This window comes from Saimiri boliviensis, chromosome 11 (genome assembly GCF_048565385.1).
Source record: "Saimiri boliviensis isolate mSaiBol1 chromosome 11, mSaiBol1.pri, whole genome shotgun sequence".
Lineage (NCBI taxonomy): Eukaryota > Metazoa > Chordata > Mammalia > Primates > Cebidae > Saimiri > Saimiri boliviensis.
The window spans coordinates 34,718,344-34,744,211 of record NC_133459.1 but is presented as its reverse complement, the minus strand read 5'-3'; the positions used below and the strand labels follow the sequence as shown (position 1 = coordinate 34,744,211).

General features: G+C 37.9%; 1 protein-coding gene across 9 annotated transcripts in view; it reads right to left on the bottom strand.

Annotated features, from left to right (window-relative positions):
• Positions 1–25,868, bottom strand: part of AGO3 (argonaute RISC catalytic component 3) — a 132,586-nt gene that overhangs the window by 56,669 nt on the left and 50,049 nt on the right. The window contains exons 1-2 of one of the 9 annotated variants that reach the window (XM_074380516.1): positions 18,154–20,579; positions 508–555 (exon numbers count right to left, since the gene is read on the bottom strand). The exons of 5 other annotated variants lie outside the window; for them this stretch is intronic. The gene's annotated coding sequence lies outside the window, so the exon portion shown is untranslated. Of the gene's footprint in view, positions 1–507; positions 20,580–25,868 lie in introns of those variants that run through there. 3 more of the 9 variants (XM_074380515.1, XM_074380517.1, XM_074380518.1) reach the window with 3 other exon arrangements.

The window sequence follows — 25,868 nt, the reverse complement described above, 5'->3', positions numbered from 1 at the left end:
ACAAGATATCCCATTGTATGGATGTACTTCATGTCCCCTAAGGGAGGGTTACGGGTTGTTTTTTACTATTACAAACAATATTCGAAGGTGAATATTCCTGTGTATGTGTGTGTGTTGTATATGTACATGTGTGTATTTATTTATGTTTGGTATACATCCATGAGTGCTTTCTTATTTATTTTTGAGACAGAGTCTTACTCTATCACCCAGGCTGGAGTGCAGTGGCATGATCTCGGCTCACTGCAACCTCTGCCTCCCAGGTTCAGGCAATTCTCGTGCCTCAGCCTCCCAAGAGCTGGAATTATAGGCATGTGCCACCACATCCAGCTAATTTTTGTATTTTTAGTGGAGACGGGGTTTCACCATGTTGGCCAGGCTGGTCTCAAACTTCCGGCCTCAACTGATTCACCCGCCTCGGCCTCCCAAAGTGCTGGGATTACAGGCATGAGCCACCATGCCCGACCCATGAGTATTTCTGTGGAAAAGACAAGAGAAATCAATACTCACTGCTAAACTGCCATCGAAATAAACTTTAGAAACATTTCCAGTTTCTAACTAATTAAAAAAAAAGAGAGAGACTGTTAAGATAGTAACAGTATTCTAGATATCTTATTCAAATCCATAATAGTTTTAAATATATAGACATTACATTCTTCTACTGAAAAATGTTAGAATATTGTTCTGCACACAAACGCTGACAAGATACGTACCAAATTTAAGTTATATGTTTATATTGTTTAAGTTCTTAAGCATATATTGATCTGGGTTAATTTTTTTAAAGTAAATAAGGAAAAATAAATATATAGCGAATAATATGCTTATTTTACCTTTCCTTTAATCCTACAGGTAAAATTTATTTATTGGATTGCTATAACACCATTAATCACAACTAATGTTTCACATACCACAGAGCTGTAACTACTAAACAAACATGCTAGGAATATTTCTCTTATTTAATCCTCTTCTACTATTTTCCCCAACTGTTTATGCCACTACACTCTGAATCATTTTACTACCAACCACCTTCTCTATAGGAAGGTGGGCATTTGAGGTAAAAATTAAATTTAGTAATAAAAAACTCATAAAGAATGGGTTGAAATCAGCAAATAAAATTTTGAATTAGAAGTAAATTTCAATGATCAAATATTTATTTTTCTATCCCTTAGTTGAATTCTTAATATTTAATAAACCTACAAATGTTTATGTATTTTATTCCTTCTTTCCCTTTTATAAGTTAGCTAATTATTATTGAAAAATGTTTACATTTAATATTTAAAAATATATCAATAAGATATACTACATTAACGTGTTTCAGGAAGTAAGCATATAATCATTTCCAGAGATGACAGCCCCAAAAAACAAGCATTTGATAAAATTCAGCACTGAAGCAAATGTTTTTTTTTTTTTTTGAGATGGAGTCTTACTCTGTTACCCAGACTGGAGCACAGTGACGTAACCTCAGCTCACTGAAACCTCTGCCTCCCAGGTTCAAGTGATTCTTCTGCCTCAGCCTCAAGAGTAGCTAGGACTAGAGAGGTGTACCACTACACCCGACTAATTTTTGTATTTTCAGTAGAGACAGGGTTTCACCATATTGGCCAGGCTTGTCTCAAACTCCTGACCCAGTGATCTGCCCCTTTGGCCTCCCAAAGTGCTGGGATTACAGGCATGAGCCACCGCACCTGGTGAAAATGTTCCCATTGTACCAGGACTAGAAGCGAATTTCCCTAATCTGATAAAAATTATTTACCAAAACTCTGTGGTATTCCAACCTGGGAGATACAGAAAAAAGAAAAAAAAACTCAATGGTAAATCAACTTCATTTTATAGAAAGTTCCAGCTAGCATAGCAAAGCAAATTAAGAGAATAAAAAGTGAAAAGACTGGAAAGAGAGAAAATTATTACTCTTCACAACATTGTGTACATAGAAAACTCAATAAAATCTATGGACAAATTACAGAATTGATAATTAAGCAATGTTGCCAGATTTAAGATCTACCTATAAAAATAAAGTATATTCTTATACAGTAGCAACTTACTTAAAATATAAATTAAAAATATACCACTTATGATCACAACAAAAAACATAAGGCATTTGAGATGAAATCTAAATGAAAGGTGTATAAGACCTATGGAAGTAATAGGTATCTCTATTATTGAAAGACATTAGAGAAGATCAAATAAATGGAGTAATATATTCTATTCATGTAAATTATCCTCAAATTAATCTTCAAATTCAAAGCAGTTTCAGTTAAAATATCAACAGGATGTAATCCTCTCTCCCCCTGGAACCTAAGATACTATAATTAACATGAAAGCACAATGAAACAAGAATAGCCACAACATTTTTTTTTTAGTATCTAGAACAGAGTCTTGCTCTGTTGCCCAGGCTGCTGGAGTGCAGTGGCACAATCTCCACTCACTGCAACCTCCACTTCCTGGGTTCAAGCTATTCTTCTGCCTCAGCCTCCCAAGTAGCTGGGATTACAGGCATGTGCCACCAAGCCCAGCTAATTTTTTTCGCATTTTTAGTAGAGACTGGGTTTCACCATGTTGGCCAGGCTGGTCTCGAACTCCTCACCTCAGGTGATCCACCTGCTTTGGCCTCCCAAAGTGTTGGGATTACAGGCGTGAGCCACTGCACCCAGCCAACAATTCTTAAGAATAAGGTCTGGCCGGGCGCGGTGGCTCAAGCCTGTAATCCCAGCACTTTGGGAGGCCGAGGCGGGTGGATCATGAGGTCAAGAGATGGAGACCGTCCTGGTCAATATGGTGAAACCCCGTCTCTACTAAAAATACAAAAAAAAGTAGCTGAGCATGGTGGCACATGCCTGTAATCCGAGCTACTCAGGAGGCTGAGGCAGGAGAATTGCCTGAACCCAGGAGGCGGAGGTTGCGGTGAGCCGAGACCACGCCATTGCACTCCAGCCTGGGTAACGAGAGCGAAACTCCGTCTCAAACAAACAAAAAAAAAAAAAAAAAAAAAAAAAAGAATAAGGTCTGCTCTACATTCACCAAGATTTGTTATAATCCTATTCAAATAAAAAGACTGTGGCTTGAAAGCCTGCCTCATATTATATACATAAATTCCTTTCAGAGAACTAAATATGAAAGGGAAAACTAACATTTACTGAAACATGTAGAATATCTTTATGATCTCAGAAGTGAGAAAGAATTTCTTAAACATACTACAGAATCTATAAACCATGAAAACTGTAAGAAAAAATATTCCATAAATAAAACAACAAAGAAATAAAGCTAAAGATTGATAAAGGGGATGTACAATATGTTTAACAAATGCTTAGTATCTAGACTATGTGAAGAGTTCCTATAAATCAAAATAAAACAATAAAAAGTGGCAAAGGACATGAGCAAACATTTCATAGAGGAGAAAAAGAAATATATATTAAAACAATATCAACCTACTATTTTATACCAATCAAGATTAGAAAAAACTTTGAGGGTAACACAAGCTGAAAATAAGCCAATGGAAGAATGAAAGCTCTCAGACTGTAGGAACATAATCTGATAAATTCACTTAGGAAAGGAAGTGGTAATACATAATAAACTGAAAAATGTGTATAATTTTTAACCCAGAACTTCTGTTATAAAATATATACTCTATAGAAATTCCTCATCTGCAAAAGGAGACATGAATAAGAATGCTTATATCCTTTTTATAGCACTGTTTGTAAGAGTAAAAAGAAGGGAAACAACCTAAATACATGTCAACATATTTGGATATTTTATACCATAAATTGGATGGATAAATTGTACTATACTCATACAATTAAAATCAATGAGCGGCCACTGGAATTCAGATAAATAAAACTGAGAAAGAATGGGCATTACTTGAGGGAGAAAATGAGATATTATTAACCACTTACACTGCTAGTATCTAGATAAACATAACTAGGGAAAATAAATTTACCAAATATGTTCAAAATATCAGTGGGATAATATTTCAATTATAAACATAGTATATCTGTAAATGTATTAAGGCCATTTAAATTCCATTAAAGTTTTATAGTATACTCTAAAACTCATGTATCTTTTATTAAATTTATTCATAATTGATAAAAATAATTTTTTTTTCTCACTATGGGAGGCCAAGGTGAGTGGATCACCTGAGGTCAGAAGTTTGAGACTAACCCGGCCAACATGGTGAAACCCTGTCTTTACTAAAAATACAAAAATTAGCTGGGTGTGGTGGCAGGCACCTGTAATCCCAGATGCTCAGGAGGCTGAGGTAGGAGAATCGCTTGAACGAAGGAGGAGGAGGTTGCAGTGAGCCGAGATTGTGCCACTGCATTCCAGCCTGGGGGACAGAGTGAGACTACATCTCAAACCAACCAACCAATCCCAGAGAATACAGACACTCCTTGACTGAAAATGGGATCACATCCCAATAAACACAACAAAACTTGAAAATATTCTAAGTCGAAAATGCTTTTAATACATCTAAACTACTGAATATTACAAGTAGCTTGGCCTACATTAAATGTGCTCAGAACACTTACATGAGCCTACAGTTGGACAAAATCATCTGGCAACACAGTACATTGCAGAGTATCAGTTGTTTACCCCTGTGATCACATGGCTGACTAGGAGCTGTGGTTCACTGTTGCTGCCCAACATTTTAAGAGAATACTGTACTGTAAATTGCTAGCCTGGGAAAATATCAAAATTCAAAATACAATTTCTACTGAAATGCTACTTTTGCACCATTGTAAAGTTGAAAAATTATAAGTCAAACCATTCTAAGTAGGGTTCTACGTTTAACTTTAAAAGAAACTGCTGGCCGGGTACGGTGGGACGCCAAGGCAGGTAGGTCACGAGGTCCAGAGATCGAGACCAGCCTGGCCCACATATGAAAAATAGAAAAAAATGGCCGGGCGCGGTGGTTCACACCTGTAATCCAGCACTTTGGGAGGCAGAGGCGGGCGGATCACGAGGTCAAGAGATCAAGACCATCCTGGCCAACATGGTGAAACCCTGTCTCTACTAAAAGTACAAAATATTAGCTGGGCGTGGTGGTGTGTGCCTGTTGTCCCAGCTACTCAGGAGGCTGAGGCAGGAGAATTGCTTGAAACCGGAAAACGGAAGTTGCAGTGAGCTGGGATCGCGCCACTGCACTCCAGCCTGGTGATAGAGCGAGACTCTTCTCTGAAAAAAAAAGAAAAAGAAAAAGAAAGAAAAAAATTAGACAGGTATGGTGGTGCATGCCTGTAATTCCAGCTACGTGGGAGGCTGAGGTAGGAGAATCACTTGAACCAGGGTGGTGGAGATTGCAGTGAGCCAAGAACGCACCACTGCACTCCAGGCTGGTCATGGTGTGAGACTTCCATTTAAAAAAAACTGCCAAATTATTTTGCTTTTTTTCTTTTATTGAGACGGAGTCTCATTCTGTCACCCAGGATGGAGTGCAGTGGTGTGATCTCAGCTTGTAACCTCCACCTCCTGGGTTCCAGTAATTCTCCTGCCTCAGCCTCCCCAGTAGCTGGGATTACAGGGACACACCACCACACCTGTGTAATTTTTTCTATTTTTAGTAGAGATGCAGTTTCACCATGTTGGCCAGGCTGGTCTCAAACTCCTGACCTCAAGTGGTCTGCCTGCCTTGGCCTCCCAAAGTGCTAGGATTACAGGTATGAGCTACTGCATCCAGCTGCCAAACTATTTTTCAAAGTAGTTGTACCATTTTACACTCCTACAATTTCTAGTTGCTCCAAATCTTTGTCAACATTTGGCATTTTCAGTCTTTTAAATTTAGCCAATCTAGTAAGCATGGGTGGTATCTCTCTTTCTGAATTTTCTGAATGACCGATGATGTTTTGCATCTTCTCAAGTGCTTACTGACCATTCATATATATATACATTTTTTGAGACAAGAGTTTTGCTCATCATCCAGGCTGGAGCACAATGGCACAATCTCAGCTCACTGCACCCTCTGCCTCTGGACTCAAGCAATTCATTCTCCTGCTTCAGCCTTCAGAGTAGCTGGGACTACAGGTGCCCACCACCATGCCCAGCTAATTTTTGTACTTTTTAGTAGAGACGGGTTTTGCCATGTTGGTCAGACTGGTCTCGAACTCCTGACATCAGGTGATCCACCTGCCTTGGCCTCCCAAAGTGCTAGGATTACAGGTATGAGCCACCACTCCCAACCACACATATTCTTTGGTGAAGTATGTGATTTTTACTACTTACTTTTTTCTGTTTCTTACTGAGCTATGTATGTTTTTCATATATTCTGGATACAAATGTTGTTCTGTTACATTTTGCAAATGTGTCTTCTTGGTTGTAGCTTGCCTTTTCATTTTTTTTGAGTCAGGGTCTTGCTCTGTTCCCCTGGCAGGAGTGCAGTGGTGATAATAGCTCATTGCAACCTTTAACTCCTGGGCTCGAGTGGTCTTCTCACTTCATCCTAAGAAGCTGGGATTACAGGCAGGCACCACCACGCTCAGCTGATTAAAAATTTATTTTTGCTATGTTGGCCAGGCTGGTCTCAAACTCCTGGCCTCAAGTGATTTTCCTGCCTAGGTATCCCAAAGTGCTGGGATTATAGGTGTGAACCACTGCACCTGGCTGCCTTTTCATTTTTTAAATGGTGTTCTCAAAAGAAGAAGGTTTTAATTGCAATGGTTTTCAATTAATTAAGAAATCCTGTCTGGGTGCAGTAGCTTATGCCTGTAATCCCAGCAATTTGGGAGGCCTAGGTGGGTGCATCACTTGAGGTCAGGGAGTTCGAGACCAGCCTGGCCAACATGGTGAAACCCCATCTCTACTAAAAATACAAAATTCAGCTGGGTGTGGCAGCACGCACCTGTAGTCCCAGCCACTCAGGAGGCTGAAGTGGGAGAATTGCTTGAACCCAGGAGGCAAAGGTTGCAGTGAGTCAAGATCAACCCACTGTACTCCAGTCCGGGTGATAGACAGAACCTGTCTCGAAAGAAAAAATAAATCTTTGCCTCCTCCAAGATTATGAATATTTTTCCCATTTTCTCTTGGAAACTTCCCATTTTTAATGTTTTATCCTAGGATAAACTCCGAATTAAATTTTGCATGTGGTGTTAAGTAGGGGTTAATGTTTATTTTTTATATAAATATCCAGTTGTTGCATCATTTATTGAGAAGACTGTCCTTTCTGGCATTATGCTGGTCCTTTGTCAAAAATCAACCAGCCACATTAATGGGTCTATTCTTACAGCTATTGTGTAAGTTGATGATCTTTACCCCAGTATCACTGTTTTGATTTCAGTAGTTTTATAGTATGTCTTAAAAACAGGTAGTATAAATCCAACTCCATTCTTCTTTAAAGATTTTTTTTGGCTATTCAACATAGAAATGCTATGTTTTTTGTATTTGCATATAAATCTTAGAATCAGCTTGTCAGTTATATACTTTTTTACCCTGATGGGACTTCTATTGCATTGAATTTATACATCAATTTGAGGAGAATAAAATTCTTAACAATTTGAGACTTCTAGTCTTTATCTTCCTTGTGTTTCTCAATAATGCTTTGTAGCTTTCAGTGTAGGGGCCATGTATAGCTTTCTTTACATTTAATCCTAAAAATAATATGCTTTTTAATGTTATGAATGGTACTTAATTTTTTCTTTTCTTCAATTGTTGAATGCTGGTATTATTTCTGGTTATAATGCTAGTATCCATTTTTGTATATGCAGCTGGTATCCTGTGACCTTACTAAATTCATGTATTAATTCTAATAATTTTAATTGGGTTTCTTTTGGTAGATTTTTTTTTTTTAACACTTGCCTACATGCAGATCTTTTGGTAGATTCTTTAGGATTTTTTTATGTAGAGTATTATGTCTTCTACAAACAGAGATAGTTTTATTTCTTCCTTTACAAATTATCCCTTTTATTTCCTTTTCTTGCTTTGCCTGGGACCTCCAGTATGATTACTAAATAGAAACAGTGAGAGCAAGCATCTTTGCCTTGTTCTTGATTTTGGGCAAAAGTGTTCAATCTCTTCACCACAGAAATATGATGATGCCTGTATACTTTTCTAGGTGTTTTTTATTAGCTGAAGAAATTTTCTTTTATTGCTACTTTGTTGTAAATTTTTATCATGAGAATGTTTAAAATGTGTCAAATAATTTTCCTGTTGAGAGGATTATATTGTCTTTGCCAGGTGTCAGTATCGGGTATACCAGCTTCAAAAAATGAATTGGGGCTGGGCATGGTGGCTTGTGCCTATAATCCCAGCATTTTGGGATTAAGTCAGAAACTGTGGTAGCCAGCCTTCAAGATGGTCCCCAATGAGTTTTGACATATAGGATTCATAGCTTTGTACAGTCCCCTCCCATACTGAATATTAAGTAATCTGTGTAACCAACAGGATATTATAAAAATAAAAGAATGTAACTTTCAATGCTAGGTCTCAATGTTATTACATCTTCTGCCTTGTTCTCTCATGAATTCCTGCTCTGGAGGAAGCCAGCCACAGTGTTGTGAGAATACTTACCCAGGCTTAGTCCACATGGCAAGGATCTGAGGCCTCCAGAACTAAGTTGTTACCAATTAAGTGAGTCATACTGGAAGTGGTTCCCCCAGACCCTGTAAGGACTTAAGATGAATGCAGTCTCATGAACCAGAACCATCTAAGTCACTCCTAATTCATGGAAAATGTGTGAGATAGTTTATTGTTTTGAGTCACTAGGTGTAGGAATAATCTGATGTGCAGTGACAGATACAGATATAAGACTTAGCCATCCAAACATTTATTAAGTATATACTATGTCACAATTCCTTTATGGGTTGAAATTTAGAGATAAACCAGACAAAGCTCCTACCCTTTAAGAATAGATTCTGGGTTAAGATGGCAGATTACTAATGAGCATCTCTTATCATTCTTCATTTCATTCCTTTCTCAAACTCTATTATATAAATTTTAAAAAATTAAAGATACAAACCTAGAAGGGAGAATAAAACAAGAAATATGTCAGCATTTTGAAAGATGAAAACCAAGTAAGCAAATTGGTGATAAAAGGATGGGAGTGAGGCAGAAAAATGAAGAGAAGAGCAGTTTAAGAAGCAGGTAGAGTACTACATCCTTTGTCTAGCTCACATTGATGAACAGCTGCCTCTTGTTCATCCTTGCATAAATCTGGAGGCATGCTGTCTGGAAAAGATAGAGGCTCCCTGGAAGGAGGATGCTAGACAAGACAGTTGAGAGCACAGGATTGTACCAAATAACAAGAGATTAAATGACTGCAATATATTAAATGCTGAATACAGAAGCTCCCCCAGCTAGAACTCCCAACTTAGCTTCCAGAATGCAGGCAAACACACTGTTATCCTTCAGGCAGGAGTTTGGAAGACTTATCTTTGGGCAACCTGACCAGCCAAGAGAAGAGACCTAAGGATCCTAACACTGTAGATTTCCCAACCTCAGCCCACTGAAATCACCCAGCAATGAGGCTCAGAGTCAACAAACCCTATCCATGCCTTCAGAGCATCCAGTGTTTTTAGACTTCCACTGAATAGACATTAGGTAATCAAGAATACTAGATATTGAATGAAAGCCTCCAAAATGGAAGACAGAGATCAAAACAAACAAAAAAATTTGGGGAAAGCATAAGCATATACAGGAAGAACTCCAAAATAAATTATGCTCAGAAAGCTGAGAGAGGATGCTGCATCTATGAAACAAAAATAGCATGCTATACAAGGTAACACTTAGGAAATAACATGGGTGAATTTTATGGTATGTAAATTAGTCAATACAGCTATTTTAAAAATGGAGTGATGCTTTCAAATTTCTGAAGAAAAATTATTTCTACCACAAAATCATTTAAGTTTGTTGATAAATACATTTTGTAATATATAAAATTCGCTTCCCAGGTACCCTATTCTCATGAAGTTTCTGAAAATTTTTTAAAAAGATAAAGAAAAAAAAAAAACTATAGGAGGAAGACAAAAGGAATTCTCCAGGGCAACAACGAAGTATGATTTCAAGATAGCTGTGCAGACCGGGCACAGTGGCTCCCACCTATAATAACAGCACTTTGTGAGGCTGAGGTGGGCGTATCACCTGAGGTCAGAAGTTCAATACCAGCCTAGCCAACGTGGTGAAACCCTGTCTCTACTAAAAATACAAAAATTAGCCAGGCATGGTGGTGAGCACCTGTAATCCCAGCTACTTGGGAGGCTGAGGCAGGAGAATCACTTAAACTGGGAGGCAGAGGTTGCAGTGAACAGAGATCACACCATTGCATTCCAGCCTGGGTGACAAGAGGGAAACTCCATCTCAAAGAAAAGAAAAGGAAAAAAAAAAAAGACAGCTATGCGCCAAACAGAACAGGTATAACTCAACCAGACTGAAACAGTGAGAAAAATCTGATGAAGGCTGTCACTGAGATTCCTGCAGCCATTACTGTTTTTCTTTTTTTTGTTTGTTTTTGTTTTTGAGACGGAGTTTCGCTCGTTACCCAGGCTGGAGTGCAATGGCGCGATCTCGGCTCACCGCAACCTCCGCCTCCTGGGTTCAGGCAATTCTCCTGTCTCAGCCTCCTGAGTAGCTAGGATTACAGGCACGCACCACCATGCCCAGCTAACTTTTTGCATTTTTAGTAGAGACGGGGTTTCACCATGTTGACCAGGATGGTCTCGATCTCTTGACCTCGTGATCCACCCACCTCGGCCTCCCAAAGTGCTGGGATTACAGGCTTGAGCCACCGCGCCCGGCCCAGCCATTACTGTTTTTCTAACTTTTTTGTGGGGGGGCGGGGGTAGGAGACGGGAGTCTCGCTCTGTCACCCAGGCTGGAGTGCAGTGTCATGATCTCACTGTAACCTCCACCTCCCGGGTTCAAGCAATTCTCCTGCCTCAACCTCCAGAGTAGCTGGGACTACAGGTGCATACTGCCACACCCATATAATATTTTTGTATTTTAGTAGAGACAGGGTTTCACCATGTTGCTCAGGCTGGTCTTGAACTCCTGAGCTCAGGCAATCTGCCCGCCTCAGCCTCTTAAAGTGCAGGATTACAGGTGTGAGCCACCACACCCAGCCTTATAACTGTTTTTCTAATGTGAAGATAGCCTGCCTGTGTAAGCCTGATCCAGGTATCTTCAGTTGGCCTTGTCTGACCTCATGTTAATAAAGTTCTTGCCTAGATGCCTCAGTCAGCTGATAACTCTCACTCCACCCAAAGAAATGTTCTGCTTTGATCTACTTCTGAAAGGACTAATTTGAATATTATAAAATCATATTATTTCTTAATCTTAGCAATCTTATACCTAAACTCAAGACAAATACATGAAGTAAACAACACTGATACTGTGATTAATAAATTATTTACTAGAAATGTTTTCCCTGACAAAGCAGCATATTAAAGTGTGAACTTCTAACTACTCTGCAGAAATAAATTATAATTACTAAATTCTACAACCATTTACATATTCTGACTACTTTTCACTAAAAGCAAAATGGATAGTGAATGTTTTTAGGAAAGCTACATTTTACTTAACAGTAAACAAAAATAAATTTTTTAACTGACGTGTCTTAAGATTTGTCTGCCAGGAATTTTGCTTCTTAAGGGATGCAGTACAGAGAGCTATGTTAAAGGTATAAGCACTAGAGTCAGAAGCTGAACTTCTCAATTTAAATATAAACTATGTGACTTTCTGTCTCTACACTTCAGTTGATGATATTACCTAACTTATACAACTGTGGTAGAATTTACATGCAATACTATAATATTAACAATAATTAATATAAAATGTTTAGCATTCTATCTGGTACATAGTAAGAGGTAAACAACATCTTAAGGGAGATACAACTAACAAACATCAGATTCACTGAGATGATGTTCTTTTGTTTTTTGAGACAGGTTCTCGTTCTGTTACCCAGGCTGGAGTACAGTGTGGAGATCATAGCTCAAGCAATTCTCCCACCTCAGTCTCCCAAGTAGCCAGGATTATAAACTCATGATATCACATTTGGCTAGTTTTTGTATTTTTTGTAGAGACAGGGTTTCGCCATGTTGCCCAGGCTGGTTTCAACTCCTGGATTCAAGCAATCCACCTACCTCGATCTCCCAAAAGTGCAGGGATTACAGGTTTAAGCTACCACGCCCAGACACTCTGATGGTCTTTTTTTTTTTTTTTTTTTTTTTAAAAAAAGACGGGGTTTCACCATGTTCATCAGGCTGGTCTTGAACTTCCGACCTCAGGTGATCCGCCCGCCTTGGCCTCCAAAGTGCTTGGATTACAGGCGTGAGCCACCACGCTCGGCCGGTCTTTTTTTTTTTCTTTTTTTTTTTAATTATTTTTTTATATGATGGTCTTAAAATCTGTGAATTACAATAATAAAATGCAATTTGCAAATGGGCTGGCCTCAAAACAAGCCAAATATTTTACATTTCATCAACTCTAAGATGCCATTGATGGTAAGGTGCACCACTATTTTATGTATTCTTTAAAAAGAAACCTGCCATTTGAACTGTGACAAACCATCAATTCTAAGGTATCTTCTGGTGTCTCTAGCACTTTGGGAGGCTAAGGTGGGCAGATCACCTGAGGTCGGGAGTTTGAGACCAGCCTCCCAACATGAAGAAACCCCATCTCTGCCAAAAATACAAAAAATCAGCTAGGCATAGTGGCGCATGCCTGTAATCCCAGCTACTTGGGAGGCTGAGGCAGGAAAATCACTTGAACCCAGGAAGCAGAGGTTGTGGTGGAGGCGAGATCGCGCCACTGTACTCCAGCCTGGGCAACAAGAGCAAAACTCTGTTTCAAAACAAAAAAAGTTATTTTCCAATTTCAGAGATGTTGGAATGTAAACAAAAAATTTTAACTCTTAGATTGGTAAAATACTAAGTTTAATTACACAGTTGAAAGTTAGGGTATTAAATGCCAACAGATCATTGTCAAGACCAGTCTCACAATTAGAGAAAATTGCTCCCTTTCTTAGAGTGCTCTTTCATCCTTATTTCCACCACCAATTTCACCTAGCTCCCATCTGTCATTTCTTGAGGGAAACATTCCTCAACCAGTGAGACTATAATGGATCCCTCCCTTTTACGCTTTCGGTGCACTTGGTATTTTCCTTTTTTTTTTTTTAAGATGGAGTCTCACTCTGTCACCCAGGCTAGAGTGCAATGGTGTGATCTCAGCTCACTGCAACCTCCACCTCCCAGGTTCAAGTGATTCTACTGCCTCAGCCTCCCGAGTAGCTGGGACTACAGGCACCCGCCACCACGCCTGGCTAATTTTTGTATTTTTGTTAGAGACAAGGTTTTACCATATTGGCCAGGCTGGTCTCAAACTCCTGACTTTGTGATCCATCCCCCTTGGCCTCTCAAAGTGCTGGGATTACAGGTCTGAGCCACCATGCCTGGCCAATATTTACCTTTAGAGTACTTATTCCATGCTCAATACTAGTTTTTTTTCCAGCTGATTTCAAGTACAATAAAGGCTGTTTAGTTCAGTGCAGTATGCCACATACAAGGCTTGCAAAATCAAAATCACAAAAAAGCAAAAAAGGAAATGTAAGCAAGTAAGATGGTCAGTGCAGTACTTCTCATTATTTTTCACAGCAGCACTTTACTGGGAATTAATAAACCCTTGTTGCAGCATTTATGGAAAACATTATGGAGATTCCTCAAAAAATTAACAATAGAACTACTATATGATCTAGCAATCCCATTTCAGGGACTACATGCAAAGCAAATAAAATCACTAACTCAAACAGATGTCTGTACTCCCATGTTCACTGCAGCATTATTCACAATATTCAAGATATGTAAACAACCTAAGTGACCATGAACAGACAAACGGATAAAGAGAATGTGGTATATATATACATAAAATGGAATATTATTTAGCCTTTAAAACAAGGAAGTCCTGTTATTTGTGACAACATGGATGAACCTGGAGGATATTATGCTAAATGAAATAAGCAAGACACAGAAAGACAAATACTGTATGATCTCACATGTGGAATCTAAGAAAGCTCAACTCACAGAAACGGAGGTTAGAATGATAGTTACCCAGGGCTGAGGGCTGAGGGAAATGATAAGATGTTGGTCAAAGGGTATAAACTTTCAGTTATACAATGAGTAAGTTCTAGAGACCTAATGTACAGCATGGTGACTATAATTAACAAATATTGTATACTTGAAATATCCTGAGAGCAAGTTTCATGTTCTTATGTCTCTCACACACCTCTGAGGTGATTGTTATGTCAATTAGCTTGATTGTGGTAATCATTTCACAATGTTTATGTCCTATCAAAAATCACACTGAATACCTCAAATATATATAATTTTTACTTGTTAATCATACCTGAATGAAGATGGGGAAAAAAAAAACAACTTCAAATATTAGGCACTTTGCTCACATAAACATACTCTCATATTTTTCTTAAATCCTTTTGGGCCATCTCTTCTCCCTAACCCAGCCACCCTATTCCATTTTTCTTTTTTTCTTCCTAAAAGGAACCAAACTCTTAAAATTGGTGTGTATTTGTTCCATCTCTGTTTTATAATTTTATTTGTATGTACCCAATACATAATTTTGTTCTAAGTTTATATAAATAATAGCATATTGTTTTGCTATATATATGTGTATTTTTAAACAGAGTCTAACTGTCGCCTAGGCTGGAGTACAGTGTCGCAATCTCTGCTCGCTGCAACCTCCACCTCCTGGGTTCAAGAAATTCTCCTGCCTCAGCCTCTCGAGAAGCTGGAACTACAGGTGCATGCCATCATGTCTGGCTAATTTTTGTATTTTTAGTACAGATGGGGTTTCACCATGTTGGCCAGGCTGGTCTCAAACTCCTGACCTCAAGTGATCCACCTGCCTTGGCTTATCAAAGTGCTGGGATTACAGGTATGAGCCACTGCACCCGGCATTTTTTGTATTTTTAGTAGAGACAGGGCTTTGCTATGTTGGCCAGGCTGGTCTTGAACCCCTGATCTCAAGTGATCCCCCCTGCCTTGGCCTCCCAAAGTGCTAGGATTACAGGCGTGAGCCATCGTGCCTGGCCCCTTTTGCTATTTACTTCAGCTCCAACTTTTTTCTTTTTTTGAGATGGAGTCTCCTTCTGTTGCCCAGGCTGGAGTACAGTGGCACAAAATTGTGCCACTGTAACCTCTGCCTTCTGGGTTCAAGTGATTCTCCTGCCCGAGCCTCCCAAGTAGCTGGGATTACAGATGTGCATCATCGTGCCTGGCTAATTTCTGTATGTTTAGTAGAGATGGGGTTTTGCCATGTTGGCCAAGCTGGTCTCAAACCCCTGACCTCAAGTGATCTACCCGATTTGGCCTCCCAATGTGCTAGGATTATAGACGTGAGCCACCGCGCCTGGCCCCTTTTGCTGTTTACTCAGCCCTAATATATATTTTTTCTTTTTTGTGGGACAGTCTTACTTTGTCACCCAGGTTGGAGTACAGTGGCTCGATCTTGGCTTACTGCAACCTCTGCCTTCTGGGTTCAAGAGATTCTCCTGCCACAGCCTCCCAAGTAGCTGGGATTATAGATGTGCACCAACACAAACTGGCTAATTTTTGTGTAGAGTAGAAACAGTTTCACCATATTTGCCAGGCTAGTCTGGAACTTCCAACCTCAGGTAATCAGCCCGCCTTTGCCTCCCAAAGTGCTGGGATTACAGGTCTGAGCAAGCCCTGCCCATTTTTTTTTTTTAATGCAGAGTCTCACTCTGTTGCCTAGTACAGAATGTGTACGCTAGGAGTACAGAGGTGTGATTTCAGCTCACTGCAACCTCTGCCTCCTGGGTTCAAGCGATTCTCATGCCCTAGCCTCCTGAGTAGCTGGGATTATAGACGTGCACTACCACACGTGGCTAATTTTTGTATTTTTAGTAGAGATGGGGTTTTGCCATGTTGGCCAGGCTGGTCTCAAACTCCTGGTCTCATATGAATCTCAGGCCTCTGCCTCCCAAAGTGCTGGGATTATAGGCATAAGCCACCAAGTCTGGGTAAAACGTTGTTTTAATAATTCACATTGACACATATAAATCTGGTTCATTCACTGAACTGTTATGTAGTATACCACAGGATTATATGACTATTTATGTGCTGTTTATTCATTCTACTATTGACAGGAATTTAGGCTGTTTCCAATTTTCTGCCATTACATATAATGTTTCAGGTACACATGCAAGATACTTCTTTATGGGTTTTAAGATCTGCAATTTCATCTTTATTTCATCTCTTCTAGTTGAAAACTGCTCTCTGGGGTAGTTGTACCAAATGGTACTTCTACAAACAATTTGTGAGAGTTCCTTCTACTTCATCCTCACCAACATTTGGTATTTCTTAAGATTTTTCTTTTCACCTTGCACTTTTTACAAATCATAAGGCTTTTTAATTTCACAAATATGGGTACAAAATGGTAACACTGATTTCACTTGCAAATTCTTATTAATGAATAAGAATCTTTTCATGTGTTTACTGGCTATATGGGTTTCCTATTTTGAGAGCTACCTATTTTTTAATTTATCTGTCTTTATATTTTGTAAAGTTCTCAGTTACATGAGCTACAAATTTTCTATTTTTTTTTTTTGAAACAGAGTTTCACTCTTGTTACCCAGACTGGAATGCAATGGCATGATCTCAGCACACTGCAACCTCCACCTCCCAGGTTCAGGTGATTCCCCTGCCACAGCCTCCGAAGTAGCTGGGATTACAGACATGTGCCACCACGCTCAGCTAATTTTGTATTTTTACTAGAGATGGGGTTTCTCCATGTTGGCCAGGCTGGTTTTAAACTCCTGACTTCAGATGATTCACCTGCTTCAGCCTCCCAAAGTGCTGGGATTACAGGCGTGAGCCACCGCGTCCGGCCAATTTTCTAATATTTTTAACTTTACTGTTTCTTTTGCATCACACAAGTTTTAAATTTTGGTCAAGTTTATCAGTATTTTCCTTTGCAGTTTGTACTTTGTTTGGTGTTAGGAATATTTTCTCATTTTTATTCTAAAACTAAAAGAATTTCGAAGATTTGCTTCTCATATTTGGGATTATAATTCACCTAGAAATAAATTTTGTGTTGATGTAAGATGGATCTTATCTTTTTTAATAGTTAACAACTGTGTTAACACAATTTATTAAATATTTAACTCTTTCCCTACTGATCTGAAACACTACATCAGATATTTACAGTTTCCATAAATAAACATGTTCCTCATTTGTAGACTCAGCTTCATTAATCTGCCTGGCCCTGCACTTAAAGCCATGTGGTATAACTGTTACAGTTTTATGGGAAGTAGGGCAATTCCTGCTTTATTTTTCTTTAAAATTCGATTGGTTTTTCTTGGTCACTTACTATTCTATATAAATCTTAATATTGACTTATCAAGGATTATACTATACCCTATTAACATTTTAGTTTACTTTTTGAGACAGGGCCTCACTCTGTTGCCCAGGTTGGAGTACAGTGGTGAGATCACAGTTCACTGCATCCTCCACCTCCTAGGCTCAAGCAATTCTCCAGTCCTGAGTCACGGAAATACAGTCACATACCTCCATGCCTGGTTAATTTTTTTGTATTATTTTAGCAACAAGGTTTCACCATATTTCTCAGAACCCCTGGGCTCAAGCAATCCTCCCACCTTGGCCTCCCAATGTGCTGGAAATACCAGCATACCCACCATACCTGGCCCCCAATTGGAATTTTAATTAAAACAACATTCATAGATTAATTTGGGGAGAACTGACATTTTATAAAATTGAGTCTTCTCAAGAAGGCTAACGTGTTTCATTTATTTAAATTTTCTCTTAGATCTTTCAATAAAGATCTTCCAATGAAGACCTCAGAAATCATTTATTCCTAAATGCCTCATTTTTAATCCAAACTCTTGATCTCATTATACTTGCTAAAGCTCAGCTAAGATATCACATACTACTACAAATATTTCTCTGATTCTTCAGGCTCACTTGGATGTTTACACTCTTGGATTTATTTATTCATTCTTTGCTTTATGACCAAAAGTTGTGCTGGGCATGGAGGGTACACTGGTGAATAAAATGACAATCCCTTCATGGAGCTTTCATTCTAATAGGAGAGACAGAACAATAAACATTCATAATTCAGGGTGATACATGCTATTATAGGGGAAATAATTACACTGTGCTATGGGAATACAGAAGAGAAATACCTAACTCAGACTTGGGGGATGGCTGGATGGGGGGAGAAGGGTGTCAAACACTGCTTCTCAAGGAAGTAACATGTAGACTGAAACCTGTAAGAAGAACAGAAGTTAGCAAACACAATAGTGACTAAAAATCATAGTACTGATATCCTTCTTGCTCTTGATTTTATTGAAAAAGCTCTCATTGTTTAACTGTGAATGATCTACTTTTTGTTTGTTTTTTTTTAGAGATAGGGGTCTCACTCTGTTGCCCAGGCTGGAAGAAATACAGTGGCTCAACTACAGCTCACTACAGCCTCCAATTCCTGGGACTTAGGCTATCCTCCTACCTTAGCCTCCCAAGCAGCTGGGACTGCAGGCATGAGCCCCTGTGCCCAGCTCATTTATTTTTTGGATATGTTTCCCCTCTCGGCTTCTTTGACATCATTTTTTGTCTCTTATATTGCCTTGTAATAATCATTACTTGCTCACCAGTTCTTTCTTCCTTAATGCTAGTATTCCTTCATGGTGTTATCTTCCTCTTTCCTGTTTCAATCTAAATACTATTCCTAAATCTTTTTTCCACTTCTATAGTTTCAAATATGGATTTATGTGCTGAAGAATCCCAAAACTCTTACTTTAGCTCCCACCATTATAGATTTTCATACTAAATTTCTAACTATACACTAGGTATGTCTATCTATATGTTCCATAGAATCCTCAAGCTTTGGACACATTGATACATGGTGTATACTGCCAACTAATCAGCAATAGCAGATCTACCTCCATATTCAGTTGACAGTACCACATTCATAGCTGGTGAAAATCTCAGAGTCACTACTCTGAATGTACATTGGAAAATATGCCCTTGGAAGCCAGTTTATAATATGGCAGTCACTGTACCTGAAAGTTGTTTTGAGGGCTGAATAATCACAAAATTTCAGACCAGGGGTAGAGGGTTGTTTTTCTTTTTATTTATTTATTTTTGAGATGGGGTCTTGCTTTGTCACTGCTGGAGTGCAGTGGCACAATCACAACTCACCACAGCCTTGATCTGGGCTCAAGCCATCTTCCCATCTTAGCCTCCTTAGCAGCTGGGACTACAAGCATACACCACACCTGGCTAATTTGTTTTTTTCAATTTTTGGTAGTGATACCGTCTCACTATGTTATTCGGCCTGATCTCAAACTCCTGATTCCAAGTGACCCTCCCACTTTGGGGTCCCAAAGTGCTGGGATTACAGGTGTGGGCCACCATGGCAGGTGTTGTTTTTAATGTGTCAAATGTGCTAGGCTACTAGCTGCAATTTGTTTAACCAAACACTAATCTAGGTATAGCTATGAAGGTATTTTGTAGATGTAATTAAAGTCCATAATCAGTTGACTTTAAGTAATGGAGATTATCCTGAATAATGTGGGTGGGCCTGATTCAATCAGGCAGAAGGTCTTAAAAGTAGGGCTTAAGCTTCCCTGAGAGACAGGAATTCCAGCTACAGATAACAGCTTCAGCCCATGCCTGAATTTCACCTGCCCTTCCTGACAGCCTGCCCCCAAAATTTCAGACTTGCCTAGCTACCTCCTACAATTGTATAAACCATCTCTCTACACTTCTACTGATTCTGCTTCTCTAGTTGAACCTTGACTGATATGCCAGGCTTGTAGTTTGTTTGCAAAAACAATTCCTTCAAAAATCTTGTAAAGCTCTGGTCTGTTTTTTTCCAATCAGTTCCATGTACCAGTAACTACACCCAAAGCTTTTTTTTTTTTTTTTTTTTTGGACATATAGGTTCTTAAACCTATTTTTTTCAGCTTAATCCTTCCTCTCCATCCCACATTATACCATCACCATCTCTTACCTGAACTAGTGATTGAAAAGCCTCCTAACTGGCTTCTCAGATTAGTTTTTTCTCCTCTATCTATTTTCCACACTGCTGCCAGAGGTCTCTTTCTGGAAAACAAATATGATCATGTCACTATCCTTCTTAAAAACCTTTGAAGTCTCCCTATCTAAAGGATAGAGAGAAGTTTTTTCTATTTCATTGATTTCTGCTTTTATCTTTTATTTCTTTCTATTCTCTTTGCATTTAATTTTCTGTGATTTTTCTAACTTGTTGGGAATGAATGCTCAAGTCACTGATGCTTTTTTCTTTTGTAATAGGCATTTAAAGTTTTAAATTCTAAGGATTGCTTTAGCTGATCATACCAGTTCTGATATGTACTGTATTCATTATCCTGCCGTTAAAAATATTCTCTGTGATTTCTTTAAACAAAGGATTTTAAAAAAATTATTTATTTATTTTATTTTATTTTTAATAGAGATGGGGTCTCACTATGTTGCCCAGGCTGGTCTCAAACTCCTAGGCTCAAGTGATCCTCCCACCTTGGCCTCCCAAAGTGCTAGGATTACAGGTGGGAGCTACCACACCCAGCCGAGAAATTATTTCTTAATAATTTTCAAAGCTGGACTTCAAGTTCCAGTATGAACATTAACAGCAGTTTAGTTCCGAAATTTCCCATCTTTCTCCTAGGACCTGCACAGAGCAACAAAGACAATGTTAAAAACAAAAAATACCATACATATTTAGTGAAACTAGGAGATAATAAAAACCTGAAAATGCCAAATTATAAGTAAATATGACCCAAAGTACTTGAGACTAATAGAACCTACGTAAGAAGCCATATCTGAGCATGTGAGAATGACAAGAAGCATACAAGAATCTGGTGGGGAAATAGCATATCTTTACTCTCAGAAAGAAAGAGACCTATTCCAAGTGGGAACTACAGTGTTTAGAACTCAGATTAAATGGGGGATTCTCAGAAGGAGGTAAGGAAAGGAGGTGTAGAAAGTGGCAGATAGTAAGTGGGGAGGGTGGTTTAGAAGTGACAAATGTCAGAAAGGGCTACCCTTTTAAAAGGCATGCTCTTTTCTTTTATAATTTCTTCTTTTGAAGTAGTTTCAAACTTAGAGAAAAGTTATAAGGATAGTACAAAGAACTCTTGTATACCTGTCACAAATTCTTTAATTGTTAACATTTGAGGCAGGCAATTTAAAGGGTAGGAAGTGTATCCCTTGGTAGCAGAACTAGTCAGGACCTGAGGAACTCATGGCTGGTAGTTCACATTATTTAAACCCCTTAAGTTACTGATAGGCAGAGGAGATGTGGCTGTATTCTGAAGAAAGAATCCATCAGAACAATAGAAGAGAGAGGCCTTGAGTACAGAAATGTGAAAAACTACCTTGCTCTGAAGGTGTTCCTAATGTTCCTCCCAAGCCCCTAAGGTCCCTTCTAACAGATGGTTTGGGAAACTCATCTCATGCCAATATAAGAAAAAAAAATGGTAAGTATCCACACAAAAATATTATAGAATAAAATGTAAAAAGGCACTGCAATATCTCTGACAAAGAAAACTCAGCAGACAATATCACAAAGCAGATGAAAATGAAAATCCTCCTTTTTAACACATATTGAAAAAATTTTAATGCAGTTATGAAGAAAACGTTCAGAGCAGAAGTTTAGGAACTCAAAGAGGAGCTAACCAGTCAACAAGAGTTGTAGTGAAACAACCATGGCAGAACACAGAAAAGAAACAGAAGAAAATGAATTTTAAAAATTAAAAAAATGAAGACTAAAATGCAATGAGCACACGGTAAAAATATACAACACCAAAGGCACAGTAAGAAGCATGTAGGATAGAAAATTATAAAACGTGAATAAAATGATAGATATAAAACTGACCCAAAATGGTCAACTAGGAAAACACTATTAATATTACCAGATGTCACTTAATAAAATAATTTCTAAATTATGTGGTATTTGGAAGAAATACTTTCAGCAATCACACACAAAAAAAGCACAGCCCTTCTAAGAAAAATAAAATCAAGCTGGCATCATACTTCTCTACTTAACATTCAATGCCAGAAGACAGTGGAAAAATAACTACAAGGTACTCAAGGAAAAAGTGTGAGTGAAAAATTCCACATCTAGCCAAACAGTCCTTCAGGAATAAGGCTACAGGAATAAAGCTCAGCTCTTATTCATATGAGCATTTCTTGAAGAAAAAACTTGAGGACAAACTGAAACCAACAAATGACCAGAAAAATTTCAGGAAAGAACTGGCAGTGAGCAACAATACATTTAATTGCAGATTTAAGATTGAAAACAAATGGAATGAAACTGCTGCATGGCTGAAGAACATAGGAATTAAAATAAATGAATATATCAAAATGAATGTTAAGAGCAGAAAATATAAAAAGTAGAATAAGCTCAATGACTGCACCTCGTGCAATAGATAGGAGTCAAAGTTAAAAGCCAGTCAGTAAAAATTTAAGCAACATGAAAGAATAAAATTATAAAGGGCAATAAAATAATCGCATATTGGCTACAACTAGCAGAAAGAAGGGAAGAGAATAAAGCTAATATAATTGTTACTCAATTAAAGGAAAAAAAAGATGGCTTTAAAACAGAGGAAGATAGGTATCATATGAAGGTAAAAGTATAAAGATAACCACCGGGGGAAACTCTTCCTAATATTAGGACTACCATTTAAAAAGCACAGAAAATACACCACTCAAAGTTTCAAAATATATACGAACATTAAAAAACGGCATAAAATAATTTTACAAAACCACGATCAATGGTTGTATTTTGATAGCTAGGAAGATATGTCTTTCCTATCTATATCTGGCTTAATTCATCCACTAAACAGAAAAAAAGCTCTAAACTGACCCACAAAGCAAAGCATTCTATGCTGTCATCAAGATATACCTCAAAAAAGAAAAAAAAAGGATAGGATAAAGTTCACAAAAGCCAGGAGTGCAATCCTTTTATTAGATAATGTAGAATTTTGGCTAAAAAAGTATGAAAAAGAAAGTCACTCATCATATAAAGGTTATAATGCACAACAAAGAAAACAGATATGAACACATATGCTTCTAATAATACAGTACCAACATTCAGAAAATGGAAATTATAGGAGATAAAAGGAGAAATAGAAAGATATTCATAATAGGAAATTTAAGTTCATTTTTCCTAGTCTGAGAGAACAAAAAACAAAAATAAGTAAGAAAATAAATGACATAAGCAACATCAAACTGGTAGCTCTGATGGCTATTAATTTCACTCTATCCTAAAACATGAATATACTTTATTTTCAAATAGCCATTGAACTATCACAAAAATTGACCATATATTGGGCTACAAAAAATACCTCAACAAACTCTAAAAGGAAAAATACAAACCACATTTTTTTGCAACACAATGAAACTAGAAATTCATAACAAATCCAGAAAACAAAAAGATCTTCAATCTGAAAATTTGTAGTCTTTCAAACAATACTTCAAGCACAGGGGAAATACAAATGAAATTTGTGAAGTTTCTAGAAAATAACATAATACATATTTCTAGTTTCTAGAAAATAATATAATAAAAATACTACATATTAGAAGCTTTGTAAACAACTAAAACAGTGATCACCTGAAAAATAACTGTTTTAAATATTTCCACCAATAAAATGAAAATACATGTTACTAATCTAGCTAAAAAAGACTGAAAAATACCATTAATAATAATTTCCATCGTCAGAAAGGCCTTACTTTCCTCAACATCAGTATTGTGTCCTGATCACAGACAGAGAACTGAGCCTCCAGAATCCCTAGGAAGCTGCTTCTATCCTCAAAGCATAGTAAGACTGTTGTAACTTGCTCTGCCTGTAAACACACTTCAGGTAGGAAGGGGAAGTTGGCAGATATATTTTCAAATGATCTTCAACACAATTCTAGAGAGTTTTCTAGTAAGTTTAATATTGATAATTAAAAAAAAAAAACTTTTCAGCCTAGGAACGATGGTTCATGCCTATAATCCTGGCACTTTGGGAGGCTGAGGCAGGCAGATCACCTGCTGTCAGGAGTTTGAGACCAGCCTGATCAACATGGTGAAACCTTGTCTCTACTAAAAATATGAAAAATTAGCTTGGTGTGGTGGCGCAAATCTGTAATCCCAACTACTGGGGAGGCTGAGGAAGGAGAATCGCTTGAACCCAGGAGGCGGAGGTTGCAGTGAGCCCAAATCAAGCCACTGCACTCCAGCCTGGGCAACAGGAGCGAAACTCCACTGCACCAAAAAAAAAAAAAAAAAATTATTTCAAGAAATTTGGGTACCTTGTTTTTCTAGAAAGAGTTCATCAAGATTTTATTTAATTGATTCAAGTATTTAAGTTGAAGTATTAAATATACAACTGAGCTAGAATAATGGAAACAATTCTCTATTACAGGTTTCAGTAATTCATTAATTGGGAAGAATATGTTAGCAAAAAAGAAGTCAGGGCACAGAAAAAAATGGCTAAGAAGAAAAGTATTTAAACAATCAGATAGCATTCATTAACTATATTTTGTTTGCTAAAAGAAAGCAATCAGAAAGCATTCAATAAACACATTTTGTTTTCTAAAATAAATATTTATAATTCCATAATGTCTTTTTTTAGAGTTTTTGATAAAAAGTAATAGATGCTTATTACTGAAAGCTTGAAAAACATGGAAAAAATAAATACCACCCAATTTTACTACAAGGAAAGAAAAGTAAAAAGAACAAAAAATACATATGTGCAAAATAAGACACTGGGAAAACCACAGAAAAACAGAGAATTTCACAAAATAATAGAAACTGGCTGGGCACACTGTTACACGCCTATAATCCCAGCACTTTGGGAGGCGAAGGAAGGTAGATCTCTTGAGCCCAGGAGTTAAGAGCCAACCTGAGCAACATAGTGAAATCCTGTCTCTACAAAAATTAGTTGGGTGTGGTGACATGTGTCTATAGTCCCAGCTGCTCAGAAGGCTGTAGTGGGAAGATTGCTTGAGCCTGGGGGGTGGAGGTTACACGGAGCCAAGATGGAGCCACTGCACTCCAGCCTGGATCACAAAGCAACACCCTGTCTCAAAAAAATAATCATAACAACAATAGAAACTACTTTGTAGAACTCTATATAATTAAATTAAATATGAATAAAATAAATAAATCTCCAGTAAAATGTGAGCTACCAAAAGTGAACCCAGACAGCCTGAACAGACTGGTTTTTTTAGTTTAAAACATTTTTATGGGTACACAGTAGGTATATATATCTATGGGTTATATAAGCTTTTGATGCAGTCATACAATGCATAATATCAGGGCAAATGGGGTATCCATTACCTCAAGTATTTATTCTTTCTTTGTGTTATAAACAATCCAATTATACTTTTAGTTATTTTTAAATATATGATAAATTGTTAGACTGATTTTCACAAAATAAGTGAAAGAAGTTTTAAAATAGCTACCCAGCAAACCAAACCAACAACAACAAAAAAACATACTAGGTCACAAGGTTTCACAGGGGAATTCTACAAAATCATAAAAGAACTGATAATATCAATACTATTTTAAAACTGTTATACATTTGGCAGGGTGAGGTGGCTCATGCCTGTAATCCCAGCACTTTGGGAGGCCAAGGTAGGCAGATCACAAGGTCAGGAGTTCCAGACCAGCCTGACCAACATGGTGAAACCCTGACAATACTAAAAATACAAAAATTAGCCTGGTATGGTGGCACATGCCTGTAATCCCAGCTACTTGGGAGGCTGAGGCAGAAGAATTGCTTGAACCTGGGAGGCAGAGGTTGCAGTCAGCCAAGACTGCATCATTGCACTCCAGCCTGGGCAACAAGAGTGAAACTCTGCCTCAAAACCCAAAAACCAAAACCAAAACAAACCAAA